The 16624-nt window shown below is 38.0% G+C and overlaps 1 protein-coding gene across 17 annotated transcripts in view; it reads left to right on the forward strand.

The window, feature by feature from the left end:
- Positions 1–16624, forward strand: part of HDAC9 (histone deacetylase 9) — a 489493-nt gene that overhangs the window by 304762 nt on the left and 168107 nt on the right. The gene's annotated exons all lie outside the window — the stretch shown is intronic.

Genomic DNA, 16624 nt, shown 5'->3' on the forward strand with positions numbered 1-16624 from the left:
TTGATGCATGCTCATTTTCCCATCATGGCATCTGTCTTGAACATGTGATCATGTATTGTACCATACAGGAAAAGTAAAGGTGAATCCCAGTTTATTGGCTCCTAATTATCCAAAATTCAGATGAACTGAAATAATTTTCACGACATTTCTAAAACCTGCCTAGAACGCCAGAAATGCTGATCTGAAACTGAGCTTTAATAACCTCTTTGATATTCCTTGAGACCTCTGCAAAACTAGAGTCCACCTGTAAATATGTTGGGGAGGAGGAAATCCACGAACTTCGCAGGCATTAAAGCAATTGTAAGAGACAGTGAAGTCTGACTTTAGAGAAACACCTAAGCACTTCCATGAAGTCGTTAAATGCTTTGTGATATTTCCTGAACTTTGCTTCAGATTACAGAGAGAAATAGTTTGTACTGCATAACAATCCCTGTTGATACAGGACGTGAATTATTACTACCAAAAGATTTCATAAAATTATTGCATTCTAGCTCTTCTAACTGTTCATTTAAATTGCAGCAGCTGTTAACAGCTTTGATTCTGGTATAGTTTTGACTGAAATAAAAAGCTTTCAACAACAGAAGTTTGTAAGAATAAATATTTACATAAATAAAATTCAATTATTTTCACTGATGTAACAGCAAAGTAATACTTAATCAGTAATACAACCTAGAAAATCAGATAAAAAGTCAAGTTTTAGCTTAGGAAAGCTTAAAACTAGCATTAACAGCATAGCATTATACTGCTTGCCTTATTTTTTATTATGTATTTAGAATCTCACGTCTATATGTAAATCATGGTTTCAATGGGGGTTTTATTGAGATGCCTTTTGTTTAAATACTCATGTCAGAATTAGAAGAGCAACCACAAATGTATTCAATTTACAACATTCCTGTTTGGGAGTCTACACCTATTTTTTTTTTTTTTTTTCTAAATTATGTTTACCATGCATCAAAGCACCCATAATGAAGAAAATAATCAAAATTTAATAAATCAGCCTTATCTTTTTCCAGGAATTATGTTCATATCTTTTCTTTTTTTTTTTTTGTTTTTTTTGAATAACAAATGTTTATTCCGTCCTGTTGTCCAAAAAATAAATGCAGTATAGCTGCCAATTTAGAAGTAATTACTACTAAATGAGGGAGAATGCTTCATATTATTTAAATACTCAACAGACATGTATTACTGGAATGCAGATACTGTAACATTAGACTTTTTTTCATTTTGTGGCATTAACAGAGTAGGATTAAAAGCTGATCACTTTAGCAAAGCAGAAGCACTCCAGACACTACCACCACTCATCCTTTCTATTCAGCAATTCATTTATGCACTATCTTCATTCCATCTTCATTTTCATCAGGATCACTAAGATACTCCATGTTACTTAAGCCAACTCGACCCTGTTTTTATCTTCACTGGCATTCTGAGGTAAAAATCTATGAACAAGCACCAATCTAAAATGTTTACTTATTTCTCCCCCTTATGAACACTTCACAATTTGCAGCCAAAATTAGCTAAGCCAAGTTAATTTCCTTACTGTATTCTGTCCCACTAGCAGCATGTCCTACTTATCCACTTAAGAAATGTTTGTTTGCTTTTCATTTATTTGTTTAGTTTCTGATTTCCTTACACGGTTCCCATCATCTGGGTGGTAGTGGGGCTTCTGTACCTCCTTTCTCGGTGGAGGAATATAGCTTAGAACACCATATGTTGAATTGCTGTTCAGGCAAACAGAAGAGCATCCTGGATAAAATTATCTTCTCTGAGCTAGAGCAATAATCTCAGTGTTTTTTGTGCAATTTTACCACTCTATTTGGTAGACTCTGTGATGTGCCTTTTTTTTTTTTTTTTCCCTCTTCTAATTCAGCCTAATTTGGAATTAGATTTAAAGGCAAAAAACACAATTAGTTCAAACTGCATAGCCAGCAGAAAATCTGGGTTTCACGGCCATGCTCACTCTCACACACACACACAAATGGGACTGGAAAGGGGCATCCTTTAGGTGTGTTCTGGTTTCTGGTCCCCATTTGCTGAGCTCAAGCGTCACACTCCTTTTGCTTATTTTGAATTCTGGCCCTGTAACTCTCAGAGGATATCTTCTTATCAGAGGATAACTTCTCTGTCTACCTGTGGACATGCACAGCTACTGGAGACTCCCCAAGGGTGATTTCATCAGCAGCTGAGAGTTAAAAGGGTACTAGCTTAGTGATTTGAAATCATTCAGCAATGTCTGATGATGACTACATGGGGCCTTAGTCACTAGAGTCACTTAGACCAGATACTTATTTGTAAATGATTCAGGGCTTTGATTAGCTGATTAAATGAGATGTTTTGAATCAGGCTGTGGAACCTTTGTTGCATTTATTTTACCTTTCTTTCCATAGTTGCCTTGAAGTAACTGTATTGACAGCAGTACACAGCTCAGAAATGTAAGGGAGTTGGCTGGAGGCTACGCTGTTAGAAGTACCCCTCTGCACACTTGGTCCTTCCAAGGTGGTAGCATGTTGCAACATTTTTGACCTTGAGAAGTGCTGTGAAGGGCAGGGTAAATGGAAATGTAAGTTTTGAACAATGTCAGACTTTCAAATAAAACTTCCCTCTCTTCTCCTCCCTTCTAGATGAGGTTGCAACTGCAGTCTTACAGGTACTAGTTCAATTCACTGTTTCTTTGGGTTTTTTGTAGGCTATTTTAGTTGTCCCCTTTAACTGTGCAACCAGTAAGAGAAGCACTAACCTTGTACCTTTCTGCCATTCCTCAAGTCTGTGAGTGCATAGTCCCAGTACAACCTTTACATAGCATAAGATGGCACTATGGTTTCTGGGATCAGACTTGAGCCATAGACTGTCTGGATGGAGTGAGGGCACAGAGGGCTGTGCAGTTGAATTTGTTTTGTGAAAATCTGTAATTCATCTACATGAGGGGAAGCCTCATCTGAATATTTAGCTGGCTTTCTGTCATGTTTACTGTTAAGGTCCTGTCCATCTCTATCAAGTTTCTAACTGTGGTCTTTAAAAATTATGCTACAGGAAGAAGAATATTTGGTTTTTTAATGCCAATTCTATGTGAATAATGCATAATAATGAGAATAATTACAAGTAATTATTATTTCCCAGTTGAAAATAATCAATTTTTTCCGAAAGTATCAAATCTACTTTTTTAATGATCACCAAGTAGATTATTATTTTTGTTTGTGTCTCCTATTGTAAACTTTCAGTTATAGAAGGCAATAAGCCATTTTGTCACATAATTAAATCAAGAACTGATCAACCATGTGTCACTACAACAGAAAAATACTACTTCATTTCACTGGTACCTGCACAGAATAATGTTGATACCGCTTTTATTTTTTGATCCAAGACTTTTTATGATTCTTTTCCTCCTTCAGATACTTACAGTATAACACCTTGATACTTTCGTTACTGCTCCCTTTTGTCAGAGAAAGTGGCATGTAAAGGAGACTGCTGGGACAACACTAGGCAAAATTACTTAATCAGGGGTACATAACTAGCATGAATCAAAAGTCTGTAAGCCCACATCCCAGTAATTATCACTTCACATTTTGACAGTCAGATGATACTTTCATACCATTGGGCAATTTATAATTTCCTGTATCAGACAGCACAGGGTTTTATTATTATTGTCATTGAAGAGGATTATGTGTTCTTGGAAAGCTGCTTCTTTAAACGCTCCATTTTTTGAAGAATTCTGATGTGACCTCTAAATGTCTTTCTCTCTGACATATGCACACACACACACACGTTTTCATTTTCATCCTTCCCTTAAAATATGAGAGTGAATAAATGCATGCCTCAGTATTTTGCTGGCTAAATCTTCATAAAGCTCCGTTGTTTAATGTCCTGGAAGAGCAGCTTGGCCTGAATGCCCTTGAGACATAGGTGCTCTAATGCAGAAAGCAGTGCATAATCTGTCTCCTCTCATGTTCTGGCCTGTGACCTTTGGATCCCCAGGAGACCAAGGAGGTCTTTCTGTTCATACTGCCTGTATTTCCTCAACAATGGGTTTTGTGAAAATTACAGCTATGAGAATGCAGCAACACAGCGATGGCAAGGGCTTAAGAAGGCTTAGCTCAGGTTCTCTGTAAAGCAGCTAGTGAAGCAGGGAGGATTCAGTCTCCAACCCCTTCCTTAGGCTTTCCTTTTGCTCTCATCAAGAAGAGCACCGTGATAGTTTTTAGGTGGCAGCTTTCAGATTTTTAAAGCAGATCTCCGTTATTCAACAGACCCAGAAGGAGCACAGGGCAGAAGTGCTGTCGGGAAATGATCTCCCCCTGTGCACAGAGGGATAGCTACTGAGACAAGCCGCTTCTAAGGCTTGCTCTCCTAGATCTTCCTCTGCTGAAAATACAAGTTTAAGAGCTACTACACATCAGAGAGCATGGCTCCATCACTCGGCTACCTGACTGCACAAAGGAACAGATGGTGATCAGATTTCCTGTATTTCTTGTCCATTTTGATCCATTTTGATAACTTGCCTTAGGGCATCAAAAGCTCCCAAGCCCAACAGTACATCCCTTGACATCTTCCTTTCTTTTTTGTTCTCACTATTTACGTAAATTTGTACAGGTCTTTTGTCATCGTTTTCCATTAGTTTCTACACAGATTTCAGTTTTCTGAAGCTACTAACTTTATACAAAGAGCTTCAAAGCTCCTCTGTTGATGTTTCAGACAGAAAAATAAAAATGGCAGTGCTGAATATTGGTGCCATCACGACAGGCTCAGCCCAGGGACACCTGACTTCAATAGCTCTTATTTGGCCATTCCTGCAGGTAATTAAGTCTCACTAAGTTTCAGTTAAAATACATGCAACATTACCCTTTGTGCTGTGTGGGTAAATTTTTTCATAAGAGTCTCCATCCCTCCTCAGGCAGGCTCTGAGAACAGAAATGCAGGCAGCACAGGATCAGCAATAAAAAGGGAACAGGAACAAGATTCATTCCCACAGAAAGAGACTGAGAATGAGCATGGGGACTGTTACTTATCTGTGTTGATTGATAATGCACTGAGTAGGATGCTCATTTTCCCAAGTCAATTGACTGTGTTCAAGTTAGATACTATTATATGTCACTATTATAGTAGCTTGGACCCTCCTGTAAAAGAAGTAATCCTTTCTTTCATCTATCTGGCCCTTTCCCTCCAGCTTTTAATGAAGGAAAAAGACTCAAAGCATATTAACTCAGTTTCATTTTCAAGTTCTGCTTTCATGCAAGAATGTAATTTGCTAAGAAGCTACATCAGGGATGAGCTGACATGGGGGAGTTTTGCAGTCGGCATGATGAGGCTGATGCTCATTCCCAGCTCCACCTGGTTCCAGCTCTGTGAGTGATCCAGTAGCTGCACTCTCAAGCCTTGCACTGTTTCATCCACAAGCGGTTCCCACAGCCATTGATGACCAAGATGCTTTTAGGCTGTGAAATTTCTTGGCATAAAACACATTCAGTCAGAGAAGAGGCAGTGGGTTCAGTGTGGTGGGATGCCAGACCAACAGGAGTACAGTGTTTGGGAAGATGCTGTCACAAAGGTGAGCTGCAGGTGGTCACCACAGAGAATCAGCTTCATAACAGTTTCCTTCACAGATTTGGTTTTCAGTATCCAGTCCTAGAGGCCATGACAAAGTGGATCATTTAAGCCTGAAAGGATACTGTGAACTTAGCTGGTCAATGATAGAAAAAGTCAGTGTTTGGTTCTCTTTCTTCAGTCATGGCCACCTGCACATTCAACATCATTGCAAAAGGATGAACACTAATTTATAGACAGATAACTCAAAGTGGGTTAGGTACATTAGAGAAGAAAAAGTTTTGAAGGCTGTTTACATCTTCCTACCTGGATCAGCTCTATGGTGTCTACATGCTCTTCTGCATGATTAGTTCAGCTAGTAATTAAGGAAATCACGAGATGGGGCAATTTATGCTTGATGCATAGCAAGTTATTATTTATGTAGTGCTGCTATTTCCTATTTTTTCATTCTGATTTAATATGGATGCTAAGTATTGAAAAAAAGTAATTTTCAAGTGAGGGGTTTAGAAGTGGAGGAGGTTGGAAAGGAGGGACACAATCCCACTGACATTAGTTGCATTCAACCTGCAGAATCCTGTAATTTATGTTAAGAAGAACCAATATATACATATTTTTCTCTTCTGTGTTACAAAGTTCATCCATTTTGTGAAGAGCTTGAGCCTAACAAAACAAGGAGATTCAAGCCCTGCAGCTGACTACACAGCTGAGATATTCTATGCAAAATGAGAAGCTGGAAAATACTGTCTCACAACTTGACCCCTACCAAACCCCAGACCCACTCCTCAGCTATTGCCTTCTCCACAGCTTACTCTTACAGTGCTCTTGCATCAACAATGAACAACTACCAGTCACTACTACCACTGTACTCAATCCCTGTGTTGTATAGTTTAGGAGAAGTGTTGTGCTGGAGGAGGTCCTCAGGGCTTGTAGCAGGTCTTTGGAATGAAGAATAGGAACCAGGACAGGAAAAACAAAACTGTCCAAGTCCTTTGGTCTGAGTAATTCACCAAAGCATCACTGAGGGCAAAACTGAATTACTTTCTTTAACACTGGCAGAAACCACTGGACTGAATTTCACATGATTTCATAAGTACAGGACAGCATTGTAAGAGCAAAGAAATGCTACCAAGTTCTCCCTATAGGCTAAATCTCCTCTGTACCACTGAAGCAGCTGAGGTCGTTCACAGAGATGGAGGCTCCTCACAGCACATAACTTGTGTCCCTAAAATAGGCAATGCTGGAGAAGCACCAAAAGGTGAAAGATCTGCTTTCCAATAACATTTTTTTCAACATCAGAACAATTATACCCAAAGCTACCACTGTGTTTCTCCCCTTCAGTGAATAACTCATCACCAGAAACTTCCCTAGCCCTTTCCCCCTCCTGTGGGCATCCTGCCAGGTGTCCCCTGGTTTCCCAGCCCCTCAGCCAAGCTCTCCAGATCTGCCCTATTTCTGATGGTCAGAAGGCATAAGAGATCCTCTTTGGAAGGGCTGTGATCGTTAGCAATTGCTTCACACATGTACTTGTCCACCCCATGGCGGGGTTGGCTCCTGACAGGGAAGGGACAGTGACTGGAGGCCAAGGCCAGCTGGGAAGCAGGAGGAGCAGATGGAGAGGCATCTTCCTCACTCCAGCACTGCTGTGGAACATAACGTAAAGCTTCTTACAGGACACCTTATAGTTAGGCCTGAGAGCCCTCCTTAGCATCAGAGCAGCTCCATCCCCTCCTGAGGATGACAACATTACTTCAGCAAGAGGCTCCAGTGCAAAGAACTTTCTCTGCTGCAAAAAACTTTCTCTATTGTCTTTGTTCTCAGAAGACAAGATGGTAATGAGGGATTAACTGCTTTGCCTTTTAACCAATCGTTTTAACCCATTTCATAGAAAATTCAGGCTAAATAATTTAAGTTGAAATGCACTAATCCTTTCAGGGAATAGGAGAGTTCAGAGAGTTAATGTTGTTTAAAAATAAAAAGAGCTCTGCCAGCTACTGTCAACATGAGTCATTGGTTTTCACTTTTGTGTCGTTGTTGTCTCCTTTAATTATTTGAGATTCACTGTTAAATAAAATTTTTGCTGATCAAATAATGGATATTAGTTAGTAAAGAAAGCATTCAAAAGAGTAGAGTAAAAAAGTCCCAATTCCTAATTCTCATGCTGACTACATCTTGAATCTCACTTCAATAACCTGAGAAATACTATAACTGCTAAAGACTGAGCCAAGAGTATCAATGTTCTATCATCTTTGTTACGTTACCTTTTAAAGATAAATTGACATTTATTTTTCCAGCTGGAAGCTTGTACCTTGATTTTATTGAATTGAATCCGTTATTAAACTTAATATTGTAGTTCAGGGCTGGACCTGAAATTCGAAGCACTGTTATTTCTTATCTGAGCATTCTGGGTCAAAGAGACAGATAAAGAGAAAATGGAATGTCCAAAATGCTTATGAAATTATCCAGTATATATTTCACCAGAAAACAGTGAGATACATTTTTAACTTACTTTCATAGACCGGTTTTCATGTGCTGATATAGTTTTCCCAAAATTTTTAAATCTCTTTACCTTATGAGCATTTTGTGGTCTTCAGAATTTATCATTTATAGGAAATGTTCCTGCATGTCATAATATACCTCAAGGACTGGACATTTATAAATCAGTGACCTCACTGATTAATAGTTCCTTCTAAAGTGATTTGCAGCCTTTTCCCTATTGTGTAAAACCAGAACAAAACAGAAATACCAGTGATTTAATTTGGCATCATCAACCACTGAAAGATGAGTCAGAAATAGATTAGCAAGCATTCTAGTTGATCTTAATACTGCAGTGACAAGTAAATTCAAGGATGACAGATGATCCCACTGACTAGCAATTCTTCTGACTGTATTACGACATGGATAAATGTGCTGTCTTTTCTAACTGGCCATGAAAACAGAAATTTGAATTCATATTCCTGTGGAAAACAGAACTGAAACAGAAATTCCTTTTTAATACATGTTTGTAGGGCCTGGCTATGGTAAATATATTAGGATCTCAGTTTGTAAGATACCCAAGATGTTTCTCTTAACTTTATTGGGAGGATTTCATTTTTTACCTCTGAATCAGAGCATCAGCACCACCCTCCAGTGTAAACTCAGTAATGCTTCCTGAATGTTCACATGCTCAGGGCATTTTGAGCTGCACCTTTAAAAATAAATAAATAAGGAATGAACTTGTTTGGCATTTCAGGCCAGTGACCAAAGCCAGGGAGCCTGGTGAGTATGCTACTATATTCCCTTTAACTTTATTTTTGTGGGCATCATGCATTTTTAAAATGGTTATACATTTCCCTGAACCAGTGTAATATAAAAGATTTACTGTTACAGTTTGTGTGTGGCCAGGCAATGGCATATGGAAAACATGTTTCCTGCTATTTAATTTAATTACTCTAATCACGTGCCAGCCCCGGGCATGTCATTCTGGACCTCTGAGGCTCTTTGTCTGTCAAAGAGATGGACAATATCTTGGCTTTGTTTAGTTGCTCTGCAGGCTGCAGATAAAACCACTGAAATACTGACTGTTTGTTTAACCAAAACTTTGCATTTTAACCATTTGGCTTTGATTTTTTGTTTTACAAGAAAAGATGACATTTTGGCCTTGGTGAGCTGAAAAGGAAATATTAGGGATATGAAGAAGAACTGTCACTTTTGGGGCTTCATAGATGAAAAAGAATACTCTAGCCTTCTGGTCAGAAATCGGCTTTGTTAGCAGAAACTTAAGACGTGCATCACTGTTATTTTAGAGTTGCCTGTTAGCAAGGGCAGCTGGAAAAGCCCTGTTTATAACTGCTCCTTTCTAATATGGTTAGCCCTTCATTCAACAGTTTCAGTAGATTTTTGTTTCTTCCATTTTAATAAGTGAAACAGTAATGGGTGAAACTAATTAAGATTCCATAGCAAATAATCATACCAGTAATGTTGCATCTAGGTATGTTAGCTTTTATGTTAACATTCTACAGTTATTTTTATATAAAAAATATCTGCAAATTGCATCTTTAAGTCTTTTGACAAAAATTTAAGAGCAGACAGATTACAGTACTCCATTCATATCATAAACCCCAACTCTACAGAGAAATTAATCACATACTTAGCTTTAAGTATGTGCTTAACACCACCACTTCCTTCACTTGTAAGCAAATGCTCAAGTCCACGTTTTTCTGCATCCAGAAGTGATACTAAAGAGTACTTTAGACTATATGAGGATATAATTTCTAACAATCACGCTGTCAGAAGAGGAAAGAATAAGAACCAGCTTTTAATAAAATTAGTTCCGTCTTATAAGGAATTACTACACATAGAAAGACTTGTCTATTCTTACGCTTTTGGAAACCTAATGAGCTTCAGTTACTGTAAATTTCAACAGTTAAATAATCTACCTCTTTATACGGTAGTGTGCTAGTATCCTGCCAGTTTTCAAACTATATTGTATGAAAGAGGGTGGGCAGAAGGTCTATGAATATGCTCTCAAGAACTCTGCATCATCAGAGGGAATCATTGGATGGGATGGGATGCAAAAAGGAGTGTCCATCTGAGCAGACCTTACATATTTCTGATATTTCAGTGTATGGTTATCCAACTGGCTTTTCTTTCCCCCCTGTTTTCTAGCTGAATCAATAGATCCAATAAATAAAAATTCTTTCTTCTAAATTGCACACTACAGCAATGCTAGAATTAAGTATTTTGTTACTGTATACTGAGTTACAGCTCCCGTCCCACTTCGCTTTGAGCTAACCACTAGATGACACTACTTCCCACTTACTTAACAGGTGTGGGCATATGCTCCCATCTTCCTATATACCCGTTCACATATTTTCATGCTTATTGATCAAACAACTTCAAAATTACCATTAATTATCTTCACCACTATACATTTTGATGAATTTTGTGTATATACACCCAGGTATTTAGGTGTGTGCCTGAAGGTGTACACAAGCATTACAAGCACTGTGCATATGTCTTTGCATGATTTATAGAAAACATGTATTGTAACTCAATATGTGAGTCTTTAGGGTGTTATAACTTAGCAAGTGTCAATGAAAGCTCTACTTTAAAGAAACCAAGAAAAACTTAATAGGCTGGAGTTTGTGGAGAATATTCCCCTTGCCCCCTATACCACCCCCCCCACCCCCCACCCCCACCCCTTTATAGGGTTACTATATTGGCTTCTGTAGTGTGATTCTGGAAAGACTGGGCATAGGGAAAAAAAAAAATATGCTGAGGAGTCAGGCAAGAGCAGGCTGCACTGTTCAAAACCAAAAATGACAAACTGTGAGGAGAAGGACACAGAAGGGCCATCATACATATCCATAAGGAGGCTGCTGCTGTGGTTTTTAAATTAGGAAGAATGACCTTTCCAGAAGGATGTGTGGAAAGAATCCCACATTTCTAAAAATCTGATTTTCAGAAATCCAGAAGCTCCAGATTACTTGAAAAACAGCTCCTCCAAAGTTACATTTATGCTACTATAATAAATTGCATTCAGAAGGGCATGAGGATATGGAAGTGGAGTAACAGCACCTTCTGATACACTTTTATTTTTGCCTATGTCAACAAGCATCTTGCTTTGCTAAGATTCATCTCAATGATGAATTTGCTCTACATGTGCTATAAGTGTATACATGTGATATGATAAATATGATATATTTAATTTAAAGCATACTTTAAATGGCCATACTAAAACATGTCTTTAAAATCTGCCTGTCATCTACTAGTTTGACAATGTACTACCCATAGTCAAAGCAAAAGTAAGAATTATTTTTTGGTTTAGTAAACTAAATTTGAAATATTAAAAATCTTCATTTTGCACCTATTTGAATCCTGATCCCCCACGACTGTGGCAATATGGGTTGGGTACATCCTTATCCCCTATAACATTAGCCAAGTACTTCCGTACTCCTGTTGAAGGGAACCTTCAAGCAGGGAGGGTGAGCCTCCTTGCCTTGAAAGGGTACTCTGCTCTGTCTACATTTCACATGCTATTGCAAGCCGTTACTTTATCATTATTTCTTCTGTTCTAATGCAAAGAGCTGCTACTAAAGTGTAGTAAAACTTCACAGACATGTAATATGAAGTCCATGGAGTGTTTATCTAGCATTATATTAGTGAGCACAATATTTCTGCTAATAAGCTATTTTTGTCACGTCAAGTTTATCATAAGAGATACAAGCTCAGCTGCTGATTTGTAGGACTTCAAGAAATTACACTGCCTTAGCAGTGTCGGTTTTGCTGTATCTATGCAAAAGTTCAGTTAAAAATGTTTCCTGTAGCTCTGTTGGATGTTTAGGAATTGTATTTACAAATAAAACCTATCCTATTCACAGCTAAATTCTTCCAACTTACAACAGTGTAAGTCTTGGTCCCTGTAAAAGAGCAATGATATACCACAGACATAGTACCAAAATTATGTTTTTAAGTCATTTTTCAACAAAAAGAGATATGTCTATCTTTTTGCAACCAGCAACTTAACTAGATCCATGCAAGAACTGAGATTTTCTCAGCAACTTAAGGGTGCCCAAGTCCTCAGGAACAATGGCTGGAATCAAGGCTACCTATATTGCAACCCCAAGCAGTGTAATCAAAATCAAAGATATACTTTCATCCTGTGCATGTATTATTTGGATAGGTTAATTTATTGGGGATTATAGATCTGAGGAGAAAATACATTTAATTTTAAACGTAAAATAAGAGAAAGGCTGAGAAGTAACATTTTAGCCAGGGATTTTTCTTGTTTATTAAAATGCTGTCTTATATTTAATCCAAACAAGAGTAATTACTTTTTCAGACTTTGATTTCCTCTGCAAATCTTGTGCTATTATATTTCGTTTAGACTGGACATTTACGTGAACTGCTTCTTTTTGACCAATTTCCTACAGTTTCTTAAATTTGTCAGTGAACATGCTTGAACCTCCCTCCAAAGACTCCTCAGGAAGGGAAAAAGCTCTCCACTCTATTTGTGGCTAAGCACAAACTCCAGGAAGGTTAGCTAGAGTATACAAAAGTAGGCAAGACAAGAAAGCATCTTATCTTCAGAACTGAATCTGGGACTTTATGCAGTAAAAATATCCCATTTGTGCATACGCTACCTGTGCAGGGACAAGTTCCCTGCTCAGTGTGGTTGTAAAATCACACAGTATGAGCTTTTGTATTGCTTTTGAAGCAGGAGAGATTTAAAAAAAAGTTTTAAGTCACTTCTAGTCTCTCCTTCTGATGAAAGAACTTCAAGTAGTAGTGACCCAAGAAATTCAGTCCTTTGGGGCTAGCCTCTTCCCTTTCTCAGGGCTGAGAGCCTTAGGAAGAAAGCAGCTTGGTTATACCTGTTAGACTTGTGGAAAAGAAATTATGACTTAATGATGTTTCACTTCTGCCCTGTAGCAAAGGACTTCTTGTTAACTGGATCTGAGATGGCAGCAGGAAAAAAAAAACTTTCCCCAAGTAACTTGAAAGGCAGCAAAACTACCTCAAAGTACAAAGAAGTGTGTGAGCAATCAAATGGATGTGAACCAAATTCAGAAAGTGGAAAGTAACCTATGCAGCTTTGCACAGCTCTGGTAATGAAGTATTTATGAGTGAATACTTCAAAGTTGTCCCTCCCCTCTCACTTCCATGTTATTACTGAAGCAGTCGGAGCAAGCAAGCATTTTGGAGCAGTGCAAATGGTGACTGAGGTAACAAACAGCCAAATACAGCCTTCGGGGTGAAGCTGCATTCGTGTCTGCTGGGGACACATGTGCCTTTTGACAACTACTGTGAAAGCTCTGTCCATATAATCCAGTCACTGCATTTGGATTATCATTTTAACTGCCTTGCTGAAACTTTTGCTTCTGTACTAAACTGGGATTTGGATTAGAATGATCTACCATGTTACAGACTATATCAAACTCTCAATTTCAACACATAATATGGGGCAATGCAGTTCAAAACATGTTTTAAACTGAACCTATGCCAGTAGAGTAGAAGAAAATTTTATTTTCTATAAGGAGAAAAAAATATTACCCTTTCATGCATAGCTCTTCAGGCAGTTTATAGTGAGGAGTTGTTATGAGAAGTTATTACTTCCCCACACCTTCAATGGCATCAAGAATTCCTTTTAAACTAAGGTAAAGACAAAACCATTCAGGGTTAAACAAAGTCCTGTGACAATTCAGTGAGATTTTGATCTTGATAGATATTAATTTGGTCTGTCATTTTCAAATCTACCTTTTACCTAAGGCAGCAATGGTGAGGTTCTTTCTTACATAGAATCATGAGTGGTGAAGTTTCCTGTAATGATAAGATACATTTCCTAGCTCACAAGGAATGCAAGAGACCACACAGGAAAGAAAAAAAAAAACAACCAAAAACCAAAACCAACAACAACAAAAAAAAACAATCCACACCAATAAACCCAAAACCAGCCCAACAAGCAAAGAAAAGAAAAAAGAAAAAACACGAGACAGAAAAAAGCATCAGCAGATACAAAAAAAAAGAAATGGCTTCAAGCTTGTTAGGGGGAAGCTCTTGAAATCTGAAAATTAAAAGATGGGGCTATATGAAAGTATCTCCATCAAATGTGTTACACCTACAGCAAAATCCCTCTCTAGCAGCTGATCATTTTACTAAAATCATTGTAATAGCTAGTTTTACGCACTTGAGGTAGTGAGTAGTGTCCAAGGCAAAAGATTTATAGTTTGCTCTGGGTATAATGGTATGAGAGGAACTGGCTGCCAAAAGGGACTGTGATTTGAAGAGGGCGCCTTTGGTTTGGTAGGTGGTGTATTTGTTCTGTGGCTGGAGTTCACTTGAAAAAGTTGTTTGATGCACTGGCCAATGATAACTACCTTGGGAGATGGAGAAGCCCAAATCCTGCAAGTTTCAAGGAGAGAGCAGAATGAAATACTTGAGTATGTGGAAAAAAAAGAAGATGTCAAACTCCATGCCAACATGAAGTAGATCAATTCATGGGGCACTTTGTGGTTTATCACTTAAAAAAAAAAAAAAAAAAAAAAAGATTTATTGACCCCAAATCATGGTAATTTTTAGTATTAAATGGACCTCTTTTGAAGACTAAGCTGCTTGAGAAGAGGAGACAGTAGTTTTGGAACAGAGCCCTCAGCCTTAGAAATAACACTGCTGGTTTGGCTCTGCTTCCAATATTGTTGCCTAGTTTTAAAGCTTTTCAGCAGGACTTCACTACAGTCTGGTGACCAGCATGAATCACTGTGGAGTAGATTAACACAGTGTTTTCCCAAGTGTCTAATCTCGTTTTAGGATCAGAATGCAAACAACAGCAAAGCATCCCTAAGACCCAAGGAGTCCTAGGAGCAAGCCTGCAATTCAGTCCAGTCAGCATTCACGTTACCTCAGGCTCCATGGCATCACCTGGAGCACCCAGAATTCTCCAAAAGTTCTGACTTTTCTGCTCTGACCTTAAGCTCTACCTTTGCATGCTGAGTGCAGCTCTTGGCTTGCCTTCCAGAATGGTGTTATATATATAACATATTATCCTCTAAATCCTGCCTGCTGAGTGGATTCTTCCTTTCAAGCTCACTTTTTATTGCTAGAGGGAAGTTTTTAGAGGAGCTGTGTCTGCATTCATTCTCTTTTGCTTGATCTTTTTTCTGCTATTTTAACACTCCTGAAATCAGGGAAGAGCTTTGCACTTTTGAACCAGCTTCAGTCCTTCCAAGAGGCAGCGGCTGAGAGACACCGATTCAAAGTTTGCTAAGCTGTTTGCATACCTCTACAATGAGACTGAGCTAGTCAAATACAGATTAAGGGTCTTTTCAAGTTGTTAAGCAGAAAATGTCTTTATTTTTTCTGGATTTGGCACTTTGACATCAAGAGATTGATCAATATAATTAAAAAATAAAATCTGTGGCCCATGTATGAGGATTAGGAGATATAAAAAGAATCATGAAATGTAGCAGTAAGTGATTCCAAGTCACTGATGCCAGAGGGAATCTGCACAAGAAAGAACAATGGTAAAAGATGTGGCAGGGAACAATAAAGCACGTGTAGAAATGAAGAAGGACAAGTTAGGTATCAGGCATGCTTCAACCCAGTTCAGGTCATTGACCACTACAACATACAGGAACTTCTGTGAAGTCATTTTAAGTAAAACCAATAAAGTGCTTAGGCACCTATTCTGAAGATGCCTACCTGCCTGTAGAGTATGTGGATGACTTCCTCAAAGGTCCGTGCAAGTAATGCAAATGTGTTCTCTGCTATCTAATGCAAACATTTGTGTATTTACTTATAGATGCAAAAACAACAACAGCAAAGAGCTCATGTGTGAGAGAAGCCTATATAACTAGTGGTGGAGACAGCAGGCCCATAGACAGCCCCCTCAGGAGGTAGGAGATGTGTCACAATCTCAAAGTCACTTTATAGACTCTCATTATTATTATATTCTTTTCTGTGTGTTAAAGGATGATAGGTTTGTTTAAAAAAAAAAAAATTGTATGCAAAATTACTAGCTTTCTGTAATAAAAGTTTGAAGGTTCCTTAAAAACATCATATGAAAAATTACCAACAATATTCTGAATATATTATGAATTAAAATGTGCACACACTTTTGCATGTCACTCCACTGCCTTTTCTCATATTACAGTTAGGTCAGAACTAAAAAAAAATACAGGGACTGTAGTAAGTACCATAATATAAAATTATATGTTGATTTTTCCATGGGCTATTAATATCTTGTTACTGTGAGACTGTACTAGTTGGTGGTTTCTGGCTTAGTGGTGTTTGGCTTGTAGGTAAAGGAAAAAAGAATAAAAAAATAGAACAAGACCACCTCTGACATAAATACTGACCTCCAACTGCTATTTTATGTAACTTATTTTTGGTTATTTCCATATTTTTACCTTTAATAGAAATTAAATAACATTAAATATTCTTAGTCTGTATATTTTTGTGAATGCTCAAAAAATATGTGCAGAAATACTTTTATCTTGCTTACTAGTTTCACCAGTATCAAGATCAAGACTCTTAACTTCTGGATCCTGGGTGGAATTCCAAGGGACATTCCAGTGGGTAATAGAGTAGAAGATGTAAAATTGCCAGTAAGGGG

The sequence above is a fragment of the Athene noctua genome, chromosome 2 (genome assembly GCF_965140245.1).
Source record: "Athene noctua chromosome 2, bAthNoc1.hap1.1, whole genome shotgun sequence".
Classification (NCBI taxonomy): Eukaryota; Metazoa; Chordata; class Aves; order Strigiformes; family Strigidae; genus Athene; species Athene noctua.